This window comes from Capsicum annuum, chromosome 12 (genome assembly GCF_002878395.1).
Source record: "Capsicum annuum cultivar UCD-10X-F1 chromosome 12, UCD10Xv1.1, whole genome shotgun sequence".
NCBI lineage: Eukaryota > Viridiplantae > Streptophyta > Magnoliopsida > Solanales > Solanaceae > Capsicum > Capsicum annuum.
Window position 1 is genome coordinate 16,590,869 of NC_061122.1, and position 11,710 is coordinate 16,602,578.

At 34.7% G+C, this 11,710-nt stretch overlaps 1 long non-coding RNA gene across 1 annotated transcript; it reads right to left on the minus strand.

Moving 5' to 3' along the window:
- Window positions 1-5,199: 5,199 nt before the first annotated feature.
- Window positions 5,200-11,507, minus strand: LOC124889308. Its single transcript, XR_007048184.1, has 2 exons — window positions 6,373-11,507; window positions 5,200-5,772 (listed from the first exon to the last, which is right to left on the minus strand). It is a non-coding gene; the product is annotated as an uncharacterized LOC124889308 (long non-coding RNA).
- Between the last annotated feature and the right edge of the window lie 203 nt (window positions 11,508-11,710).

An 11,710-nucleotide genomic window follows, 5' to 3' on the forward strand; every position in this document is an offset into this window, starting at 1 on the left:
TTTTTTTCTTACACCATCCTCCTAACCCTACCTAGGGATGTACAAACCAAACTGTCAAGTCAAACCAAATTGACGAACCAAATCAAACCGAAAAAAAAAAATCGACTTATGATTTGGTTTGGCGTTAGAAAGAAAAATGATCATTCTTGATTTGATTTGGTGTTAACCAAGAAAGAGTCAAACCAAACCCGAATCAAACCGATATAATATATATATATATAATTGTAACTTTTTATACATCAAATATTAATTATAATCTACTTTTTAAATACTTTTTCAACTAGTTTTAGTAATTTTTAATATTTTGAAAGTAGATGTAGGTATATATTTAGATTTGGGCCTTTATTTTGATCTGCTCTTTTATTGATTTTGAAAGCATTTAGTACCCCCTGAACTATTACGAAATTTGCTACGACATACTTCAACTTCACGTCCTATTATCCCTCTTGAACTCAATTTTAGCATATTTTTATCACCCTTTTTAACTGATGTGGCACCATTGACGTGGACCTCATTTTATATATATATATATATATATTGTAACTTTTTATACATAAAATATTAATTATAATCTACTTTTTAAATACTTTTTCAACTAGTTTTAGTAATTTTCAATATTTTGAATGTAGATGTAGATATATATTTAGATTTGTGCCTTTAAGTTGTAATAGTTGTTCATTAATTGCTAATTAAATGAGCCAAAACCCAATATAAACTTAAAACCTAAACTTTTCACTTTTCATCTTACTTTTTTGTTTCAAGAGAGTGTTTCGCTCCTCATTTTTTCATAATTGTGGCTTTTCATTATCACGTGAGTGAAAACATATCTGATCTAGTCTTCAATCACAATATAATTGTAAAAACTAAAAATTATTAAAAAAAATAAAAAAAATGAAAGAACCGACTAAAACCTAAAGCGAAAAAATCAATTTTATGTTGGTTTGATTTGGTTTATAGTTTTAATAAACCAACATGATTGGTTTGATTTTTCTTTTAATAAAAAACAAACCAACCCGACTTATGTACACCCCTACCCATACCCCACCAAATTTTTTTAAATATTTTCTAAAATTTATTTTTTTAAAAAAAAATCAATTTTTTCCTAGCCAGCTCCCCCTACCCCAACCAACCCCAGCTCCCCCACCTAAAAAATTATTTTTTAATTTATATTCTTAAAAAAATTTCTTACACCATCGTGCTACCCCAACCCCACCTCCTTACTCCGACCCCTACCAGCCCTCCCCCCCCAAAAAAAAAATAAATTTTTATTAAAAATAAATGTTTACACCACCCCTTACCCCGATCACCACCTCCCTAAACATGACCACCTACCAGCCCCCTACCCCCTAAAAGATTAAATTTTTCTTAATTATTTTTTACAAAAAAATATCCCCTCCCCCATCCCTACCCAGACCCAACCCCAGCGCCCTAACTAAAAACTATCTTTCTTTAATTTTTATTTTAGACAAAATTCAAAACTCTTTTCTTAGCCCCCCTTACTCTTACCCTCACCTCCCCAACCCCAACCAAAAAATTAAATATTTAAAATTTATTTTATAAAAAAATCATATTTTTTTTCTTTTTCCACGTCTCTTATCCTATTTGTTATCATTGTTTTGTGTTAAATATATATACAAATATTTTTATTATATTTTTTTAGTTTTCATATTTTATTTTTACTTGAAAACAATAATAATAACAATACAAATATAAGTATAAAAAGAAAATTAAAAAATATCATTCCAAACTAAATTTTCACTAGAATGGTAAATTGTTCAATGATGGGTTAAGTTAGATTGGTTGGGCTATAACCCATTGTTTAGCCTGGCTTAGCCCATCTAAATTTTAGGCGGGTTGAACAATGATTTATTTATGGGTAACTTACATAAATCCTTGAATCTTTAAGTGATATTACACAAAATCTTGATTATTTTGTTAATTACATTTTATCCCGATTTTTTGAAATGGTGATACATATGTTATATGGTGATACATATAAAAAAGTGATATATTTGAAACTGACAAGATATTTATTTAAGAAAATAACAGATTCTCTTTTATTCTATGGAAATCACGCATAATTAGTTACACAATAAATTAATCAAATTCAAAAAAAAAATTTCAATACCCTAATTTCTGTCAATCTTAATTCAATCCAATATGATCCCATCCACTTTCTCTGCTGACCCAGCTTCCATGGCGTCTAGCTCTACTTTCTCTCTTCCTCCGTCCGCCGCTGGGGACGGCGACTTCAATTACGACGTCGCTTGGTATGGTAACATCCAGTACCTGCTATGTGCAAAGAAAGAGGGACATGGACGCCGTGAAATGGCTGAGGTCAAAAGCTCGGATTTGTCACACCAGCACCAAAATCAGATGTCAAGCCCCTCAATTTCATAATTGCTCTTGCAATGCCTCCTTTCTAAATTCACTAAAAGTTCTAGCATTAAACTCAACATTATAAGTATACAATGGCTTTTAGCTAATACTAGTATTAAAATCAGGACTCTGGGTTAACCCAGTTAATAGCATAGATTAGTATCGTTGTGTGTTATAATACATCATCCATTAATTGATGATGCTGATGCGGTGGTTTTTTGGGGATGGCTGCTCCGTTATTAGATAAAGTGTGAACAAAATGTATCACTCATTAATAATATATGAATCACCCAATAATTGAAAAAAATAATTGTATCTACCATATGAATTACTATAATACTGTTGGGTTCGAAATCGAGAGGGCGTCATGCGGAAGCTTTTAGTTTGCAAACCATAAGACGATAAATCAGACGACACATGAAAAATTAAACTAAAAATATATTATTGGATATGGTTTGGCCAAACGGCCTACATATTAAAAATAAAATTAAAAATCCTAAAACTTATTGGAGAAATCTCTCCCTAAACAAAGACTCTTTAAAGACTACATTGTGGATGCTATTGTGTTATGGTATGAGAAGGGAATAGATGTCCAAAACCTTTCCTCCAAGAAAGAGGTTAGCCAAATATGAAAAAAAATTATATTTTTTTCTTTCAGGAAAAGTAAAAGTAATTATGGTAACTTTTATTTTCCTTCTAAAAAAAATAAAACTTAAATATAGTAAGAAAATCAGGGCAAAAACCTTAACAAATCTCCCCTTTTTGGCTTGATTTTCTTTAAAATATTCTTGATCCTCCTTCTTGTTGTGCATGATCTTCGTTCTTCATTATATATTCTTCATATATCATTGTTATTTGACATGTTTAAAAATGGAGCTTTTGGGGTTAAAAAATATATTAACCCTTTTCGGATTAAAAATATTGGAGCCCTTTTGCAGGGTTAAAAGTGAGCTTTATTTTTAAATATGTGACAACAGGATTGTTGAAAATATGATTGACAATTATCTCCACATGTAGCTTTTGAACATATATCTTCATTATCATCAAATTGGTCGCAGCTTGATTTGAAACCGCTTTGAACCTGTTTAATCTCGTCTCACCACACCATTGGACCATTGAACCATAAGCTTTGATACCACTTGTTGGGTTCGAAATCGAGAGGGCGTCATGCGGAAGCTTTTAGTTTGCAAGCCATAAGATGATAAATCAGACGACACATGAAAAATTAAACTAAAAATATATTATTGGATATGGTTAGGCCAAACGGCCTACATATTAAAAATAAAATTGAAATCCTAAAACTTATTGGAGAAATCCCCCCTAAACAAAGACTCTTTAAAGACAACATTGTGGATGCTATTGTGTTATGGTATGAGAAGAGAGTCTTCTATTTATAGATGTCCAAAACCTTTCCTCCAAGAAAGAGGTTAGCCAAATATGAAAAAAAATTATATTTTTTTCTTTCACTAAAAGTAAAAGTAATTATGATAACTTTTATTTTCCTTTTAAGAAAAAATAAAACGTAAATATAGTAAGAAAATCAGGACAAAAACCCTAACAAATACCATATATATCAACCATTAATATCATATGAATCACTCAATAATTGAAATAAATAACTGTATCTACCATATGAATCACCATAATAAAATATGTATCACCCATTAATATCATATGTATCACCTGTTAAAATCATACAAACTATATCTATCGTATGAATCACCATAATACCCATATAATGATATCATATTTATCATTCATATGAATCACCACTAAATTATAAATATGTATGAATAATTAATAAATTTATATATGTATCAATCAATTTTAAAAAAAAAAAAATGAGAGAGATTTTAGGAGAGGAAACAATAGTTGCATGTGTTAATGGAGGAGAAAAAATCAGGAAGGAATATGATTTAAGCGTTAATGGAGGAGAAAAAATTAGGAAGGAAGATCGTTTAATTGTTGATAATTAGGAAGATATTTTAGGGAAAGAAATATTTTTTTTTAAAAATAGCTTGAATGAGTTAATGGTGTAGTAAAAATAGGATGTGAGTTTTGTTGATATGTATCAAGAGTAAAGTTGAAAATCAGGATTTTATGTAAACTTTAAAAAATTAAAGAATATTAGGTAATATAATCTCTTAAATTTGAGATTTGTGTAATTTATCCTTCATTTATTGCTTTAATCTATTTTGATCCGCCCAAATTCTACTCAAACCGCTGATTTGCCACCCCTAGTTGTAGTTTATGGATTATGTTCCGCGGTTGATTGTACTTTATGGAAATGTATGTCAAAATTTGAGAGTAAAATTTTTTAAGTCAAAAAGTTGAAATGCAGAATAACCCAATCAAGTTGAGTTAGATACTAACTCATCCAATATTAATGTAGAAATGTAGTTTCAAAAGTATATCTTGAGGTTCTAACATTTATAAGAATTTTTTCTTAGAGAGTTTATTATAATTGATTTATGTAATCTCTTTCATTTTTCACAATCAATTTTTCATATGCCCGTTGATACAAGAAAAACAAGGAATTCACGAAGTGACTCAAAACAGTTCACAAACACACTTCAAAATAGTCCACAAATCACTAAGATCCTTGAACCTATTGTAGACCTCTCTCGGATTCACAACACAACACTAGAATGAGAAGATAGCAAGGTGTTTGACACCTATTTCAACCAACCCAAACTAGCTTAACAACACATAAAATGAAGAACAAGAAGGCAACAATTTCATCCAACAAGAACAAACACAAACCGAGAGTAGAGAGCAAGAACAACACAACAAGTTTGCAAGAATAAAAAAGATAGATAGTGAGACAAAGATTATTGCAAGATTAAGAATCAAGTGTATTTCAACACTCTAACCCCTAATAAATGTAATAATCAACACCACACTCTTACGATGACCGCCAAGGGAACCAACACACCTCAAGATCCACCATTTCCAAGCAAAGGTCAATATAATAGCTTTTCCAAGCCCTAAATTATAATGGCTATTCAAAGCCCTAACTAAGACTAAACTAAGGTGTTCTTCTATCAAAGAGAGAACTTTCAATGTTTCAATATTTCATCATTCATAAACTAATGAGAAAAGACCTAAAATGTTCTACTTATATTATTACAAGACAAGACAAAAATGACAACAATACCCTTAATGGGCGGAGTGGCCATGGAGTGCATTTTGGCCAAGTAAAGTGACCAAAATGCCCTTAATGAGGTGGCCAAACCGTGAGCCTTTAAGTGTTATCCAAATCCATGAGTCCTCAAGTCTTCAATGCTCCAAGCAATCTTCCACTCATGGCCTTGTTTATACTCAAAATGGGTCCTCCATGCATGCCCCTGTGTCCTTGAGGTGATCACGTCTTGATTTTCTAGGTGTTGGACTCTAAAGATGTCATCAAAAGATAAGACAGTCATTTGACTTGTATCACCCGTAAACAGCTATTTGGTCATAGATTTAAAGTTGAAAATTTAGTGTTTTGAAGTTGTGATTTTTGAAACTTGAAATTATGTTTGAAAATATAATTACTCGACAAAATTTGAAGTTATACGAGTGAAAGTGAATTTTCTCTAAATAATAACTTAGAATGTCACTCAACTAGTGGTAATAATCTATAAAAATCATGTTTCTTTTATTTTTTTGATGGTAAACCAGCTTTACCTATATCTCTTCAAAAGTCACCTTAAAAGTCACCTTATTGTGTTGCTATTGTGCTATACTTGTGATTTGTTGTCTGTTTCCATCTCAACTATGTATTGCAACTTTTTTTTTAGTAACTAACAATTGTTTTATTAATCACCAAGTGCGATCATACCTAACCATAGTCAGCTAGACACATCTGACTATCTAAAGTAAAGCAAGAAAACCAACTCCTACTCTGGGCTACTAGTTTCCTATGCAGTCTCCAGTACTAGGCTAGAACACTAACGTATGAACCAAATTTTGCACCCTATGAGATAATCTACTACAGGTCGTATAAATTACCTCCCTTACGATGCTGCCCCAATCTCTGGTTTTCTTTTCAAACATCCGTTGGCTTCTTTCCATACATTTAGCATACACATAGTCCGCATAGTTTGTTCTGAAAAGGTGAGCTTGCGCTGTTCGACCTTTAGATTGCTGAAGAATCCACACCAAGTTCTGTTCCTAAGTAGTAGCACCTGATTGTTGTAAATGCATCCACATAAGAATTCTAGTCCATATCAGGGCTGAAAATTCACAGCTTAGAAATAAGTGATCTCTTGACTCAGGATATTTGTGACAAAGCACACATTCCAAATCAACCGGCATTCCCCATTTGGCCAACTTATCAGTAGTTAGTAACTTCCCCTGTAACTTTAGCCATAGAATGAACTTTGTTTTTGGTCAGGCTTCATTCTTGTATATAACACCTTTCCAAGGCACTCTGGGGTGTACAGGTAGTAGCTGAGAATATATCTCCTCGATAATGCTACCACTTCTATGAGAAATCTAGACTTATGCCCATACTTGCCTTGCCTCCCATATCTTTCTTATTATCCAGCAAGCTTGCTAAGGGATCTCAACGGTGTCAAATTGCTGATCTTTGAGATAGAACTCACGGATCCATTTGATCCATAAACTATCTGTTTTGTGAGATAAATCCCAAAAAGCTTTTGCCTGGGCAGCTCTGTTCCATAACATGATATTAATGATGTTTAGGCCCCCATTACATCTAGGCAAGAAGACTCTCTCCCATGCCACAAGGGCTTTCTTGGTAATGGTATTAGTTTAGACCAAATAAAGCTTCTACAATAAGCATTAATCAATTTGAGGACCTTTACTGGCATTTGAAATAACTGTGACCAATATGATTGTACACCAAATAACACAGATTGCACAAGCTGAGTTCGGCCAGCAGAAGATAGTTTTTTTGCAGTCCAGGAAGTAATTCTTGACACTATCTTCTCTATCAAAGGCTGCCATTGGATAAAAGATATCTTCCTAGTTGAGAGAGGAACCCCAAGGTATTTAAATGGAAGTTCACCATTGGGTATACCAATCTGCTGCACATTGGTAGTTTTTGCCTGCTGAGTAACAACCCCAAAATACATGGAACTCTTCTCCAAATTTGCTTGAAGATCGGAGGCTTCTGAAAATTGCTTGAAGGCTTGCTACAGGGCAGAAATGGAGGGGAGATCTCCTATTGAGAAGAGAAGGAGATCGTCTGCAAAGCTCAAATGCGTAACTCCCAAATTAGCATATCTGGGGTGGAACTGGAAAGACTTATTATCCCTGAGTTCATGAAGTCTCTTACTTAGATACTCCATAGCCATTGCAAACAGGTAAGGTGAGATTGGGTCACCTTGTCTCAAGCCTTTAGCAGTATCAAATGGCTCTGTTGTTTCGCCATTCACCATCACTGTGTAGTTAACCGTTTGAACATAAGTCATAATCCAAGAGGTAAATCTATCAGGAAAATTGAGTTCCAACATAATTTGCTTTAAATACGTCCACTCTACAGAGTCGTAGGCCTTTTGGAGGTCAATTTTTATCATGCATCTCGGAGAGATCTGTTTTCTACCATAATCTTTCACAAGCTCATGGGCAAGGATAATATAGTCAACAATTTTCCTACCCGGAATGAACCCTGCCTATGCTTCACATATCACACTAGCAAAAACGTTCTGAATTGTGGAAGAAAGGATTTTGGCAATGATTTTGTATAACATTGTGCAACATGCAATTGGACAAAATTCTTTCACTGTTGCTAGATTAGGCTTCTTAGGTACTAGAGTGATCATAGTACAATTAATAGCTCCATACATTTTTCCAGTCACAAAAAATTGTTTAACAACAAACATAACCTCCTCTTTAAGAATACGACATGCCTTTTTTAAAAAGTGAGAGTTAAACCCATTAATACCTGGTGTTTTTTCCTCATCTATAGCTTGTAGTCCATTCCAGACCTCCTGATCGATTACAATGGAACACAAGTCTTTCCTTTGCTGCTGAGAGAGAGTAGGACCTCTTTTCATGGTGCTTTTATGTACTGTAGCTAAAAAAGAGGCAGCTGAACCCATAAGAGATTTGTAAAAAGCAGTTATTTCATCCTTTATCGACATTGCAAGCTCAGTGCAAATTAATGAAGATAGATGCATTATTTGTTTCTTTTGTGTTCTATCTTTCACCATAGAAGAAAAATACTTGGTGTTAGCATCACCAAGTTTTATCCATTTAGCTCTAGCTTTCTGCCTTATTGTGCTTTCTTCTACTAGTGACTATTTCTCCAAATTAACGAGAAGTTGTTTCTCTTTTTACAGCAATTGGTCAGTACACTGAGTATTAATCTGTTCTTGAGTTATCTGGAGTTCCTATCTGGCTAGGAAAATTTTTTGGCTCATATTTCTGAACTCTGTATTATTTAGGCTTTTCAATTTGGGCTTGAGATCTTTAAGCTTCAGCCAAATATTCTTCATAGCTACACTATCCAACTTCTGTTGCCAGGCTCGCTCCACTATAAAGAGGAAATCTGAGTGTCCATTCCAGACATTGAAGAACCTAAATGGAACATTTAGAATCTCAGACATAGGTTTTAGTGACAATGTCATCAGGGCATGATCTGAAATAAAAGGAACACCATATGTCGTAGTCACATGACCCCATTGATTCATCCACTCGTGATTCCCAAACGCCCTATCCAACCTACTATAAATTCTATCAACACCAATCTGCTTGTTGGACCACTTATAGTAGGCTCCACTCTACTGCAACTCAGTTAAAAGAAGCCCTGTAATGCACTCATTATAAGCTCTAGTTTCAGCATAAGTAATCGGATTCCCAAAGGCCTATCTTGTAGAGTTAACATTGCATTAAAATCACCAATGATTAGCCACGGAATAGAGATCCCAATTGCAATATGTTGGAGTTCTTGCCACGAGGATTGTCTGTGTTCAATCTCATTATATCCATACACTACTGTGACAAAACAGTTAAGATCCCCTTGTCGCTCATTCACATGACAATGAATGAATTGAGCATCAACATAATGGAAAGAAACTTCAAACCAATTCGGATCCCACATTACCCATATACTTCCATTCACGGCTTTCTGATAGTTAGATTCCATTTCCCAATCATGTGCCATATGATCCAGAATTGCTCTAGCTTTAGAAGATTTAATTTTGTTTTCTACTAGCCCAACAAATCTAATCTTCTTTATTCAGAAGTAACTTCTTAACTCTTTTTGTTTATACGATTTACTGATACCCCTTACATTCCACACTAACCAATTCATCATGATTATTTAGTGTCTCCCCCTTATCGGGGGTTTTGGGATGCCCATGATTCCAAAGTCGTTGATTCGTATTTCCAGAGTTTTCAGGTGAGGAGAGAACAGGGAAATCTGCTAAATTCAACTCAGATTTTTGGGGAATCTTTCCTGTATTTGACACAGATGTACCAACCTCTTCTCGATTTCCTTTCAAACGTTGAACATCCAATGAACCCTTAGGAGACACCACACCAGCTGGCTGAACAGACTCACGGTCAATTTGCCTGTTGGTACCCTCACCTATTTTGCCATTAGTTCCAGGTTTACTCCGCTCCACAGGAGCAACAACCCCCTTAGTCTGCCACTCCATAGTGACCTGCCTTGGTGCTCTACGTTTGTGTTGCTGATTATTTCCTTTTTGCTGGGGAGGTGGAGATTGATGCCCAACAACTTGACATTGTTGGCAAAACTCTGGTTTCCAGTCAAACACCACCTTTTGGGTAAATTGACGACCATTAGGATCCATCACAATCACGTCCTCAGGGAGAGTCCTAGTAACGTTGACCTCGATAAGCATTCTCCCATTGGAGATACGTGTTTATTACGTAGTGCATTCATCAGTGAAAATTGGGGTTCCGATAGCGCTTACAATTCGGCTCAAAGAATTGCTACCCCTGTAATACATCGAAGGTTTGGAAACTTGACCCAAAGTGGAATTTCTGTAGGGAATTCCACATTAAAGTCAAAGTCCGGCGTCCAAGCTTTTAGTAAGATCGGTCTATTATTAATTGAATAGGGTCCAGCATAGAACACCTCATTCAGATCCTCTATTGTCTGGAACTTAATCACATAATACCCCTCTTCATGGAGATATAGTTCACGTTCAGTAGCCATCTAATTTTGTCGAATGAACCTTCTCATGGTGTTATAACCTGGTACCTCTCCGATAAAATAGGCTATAAGCGCACTCTTCCATTTTAAAGTCTCTTCATCCACCTCTTCCTTCTCCAATTGAACCACAGGATGTCCTTCTATGATTTGGGGTGGAATATAGGTCAGGGTCATACCATTATCAGCAGATCTGTTATTTCCCTTTGTCAACAGGTTTCGCCGACTCTGAATCTCGTTGCCCTATCGATGGTGCTGCAATTTTAGGGCTAGCCACTATTTCCTTGGGGGTGACCTTGTTCCCACCTTCTTTCCCCTCAGGTGGGGTGAAGTGAGATCTAACTTTCCCAACGATCGAATAATCTTTGGAGACTCATCAATTTCAGCTGTCCTACTTGGTTGTCCACTTTGGCTCAACTGAGCCATTGTGGAGTTCCTACCTTCCCTACTGAGCTTCCAAATGCTACTAGTGGTTTTGGTTGTCGTTCGACCCCTTCCCCTTCCTCTTTCCCGACCTCTTGCCATGGTCAGACCTCCGAGGTGCACGTTAGCTATCGTACATCAGGAGCCATTTTAGAGATAGAGAGAGAAAGTCTTCTTTTAATTTTATGTATTGCAACTTTGCAGAAATTCATTTGTGTTTTACCATATGTATGTTGGTTGGCTGAGAGAAGGACATCAGTTCTTCCAAGGAAATTTTTATTACTAGTTTGAGAAATGAGATTATTCGCTATGAATTTTTTTCTATTTTGTGATTTCTATTTGTAATATTGCGTGTTCCTTTTAGTTTGCTTTTAGCCTGATATTGTTGTGTTACTTGTGGTTACGTGTGAAGTTTTGCTTTCCCTGTGGAGTGATCACGAATTATTTCTTTGTAATTTAGATCATAGAACTTTGATGAAACTTGAGTTTCCTCAGCAAAAAATGAAGTTATACAGTTGTAGTAAGTCTTAATTTTAGTGTTCTTTATCAAATGGTGTATTTAGTTGTGGTGGTAGCATTGTCCATTTGACCAGAATGTTATTATACTCTGATAATAATGTATGATTTTATGAATTTATGTTAGCACAACCTGTTAAGACTATCATTATCAAGAAAATAAAAGGAATAAATATAGGACGTGACAAACTTAAGATCATAATTATGATAAATAGTAATATTTTTACAAAATTATATTTTATAGCAAAATAATATTTTTTGTAG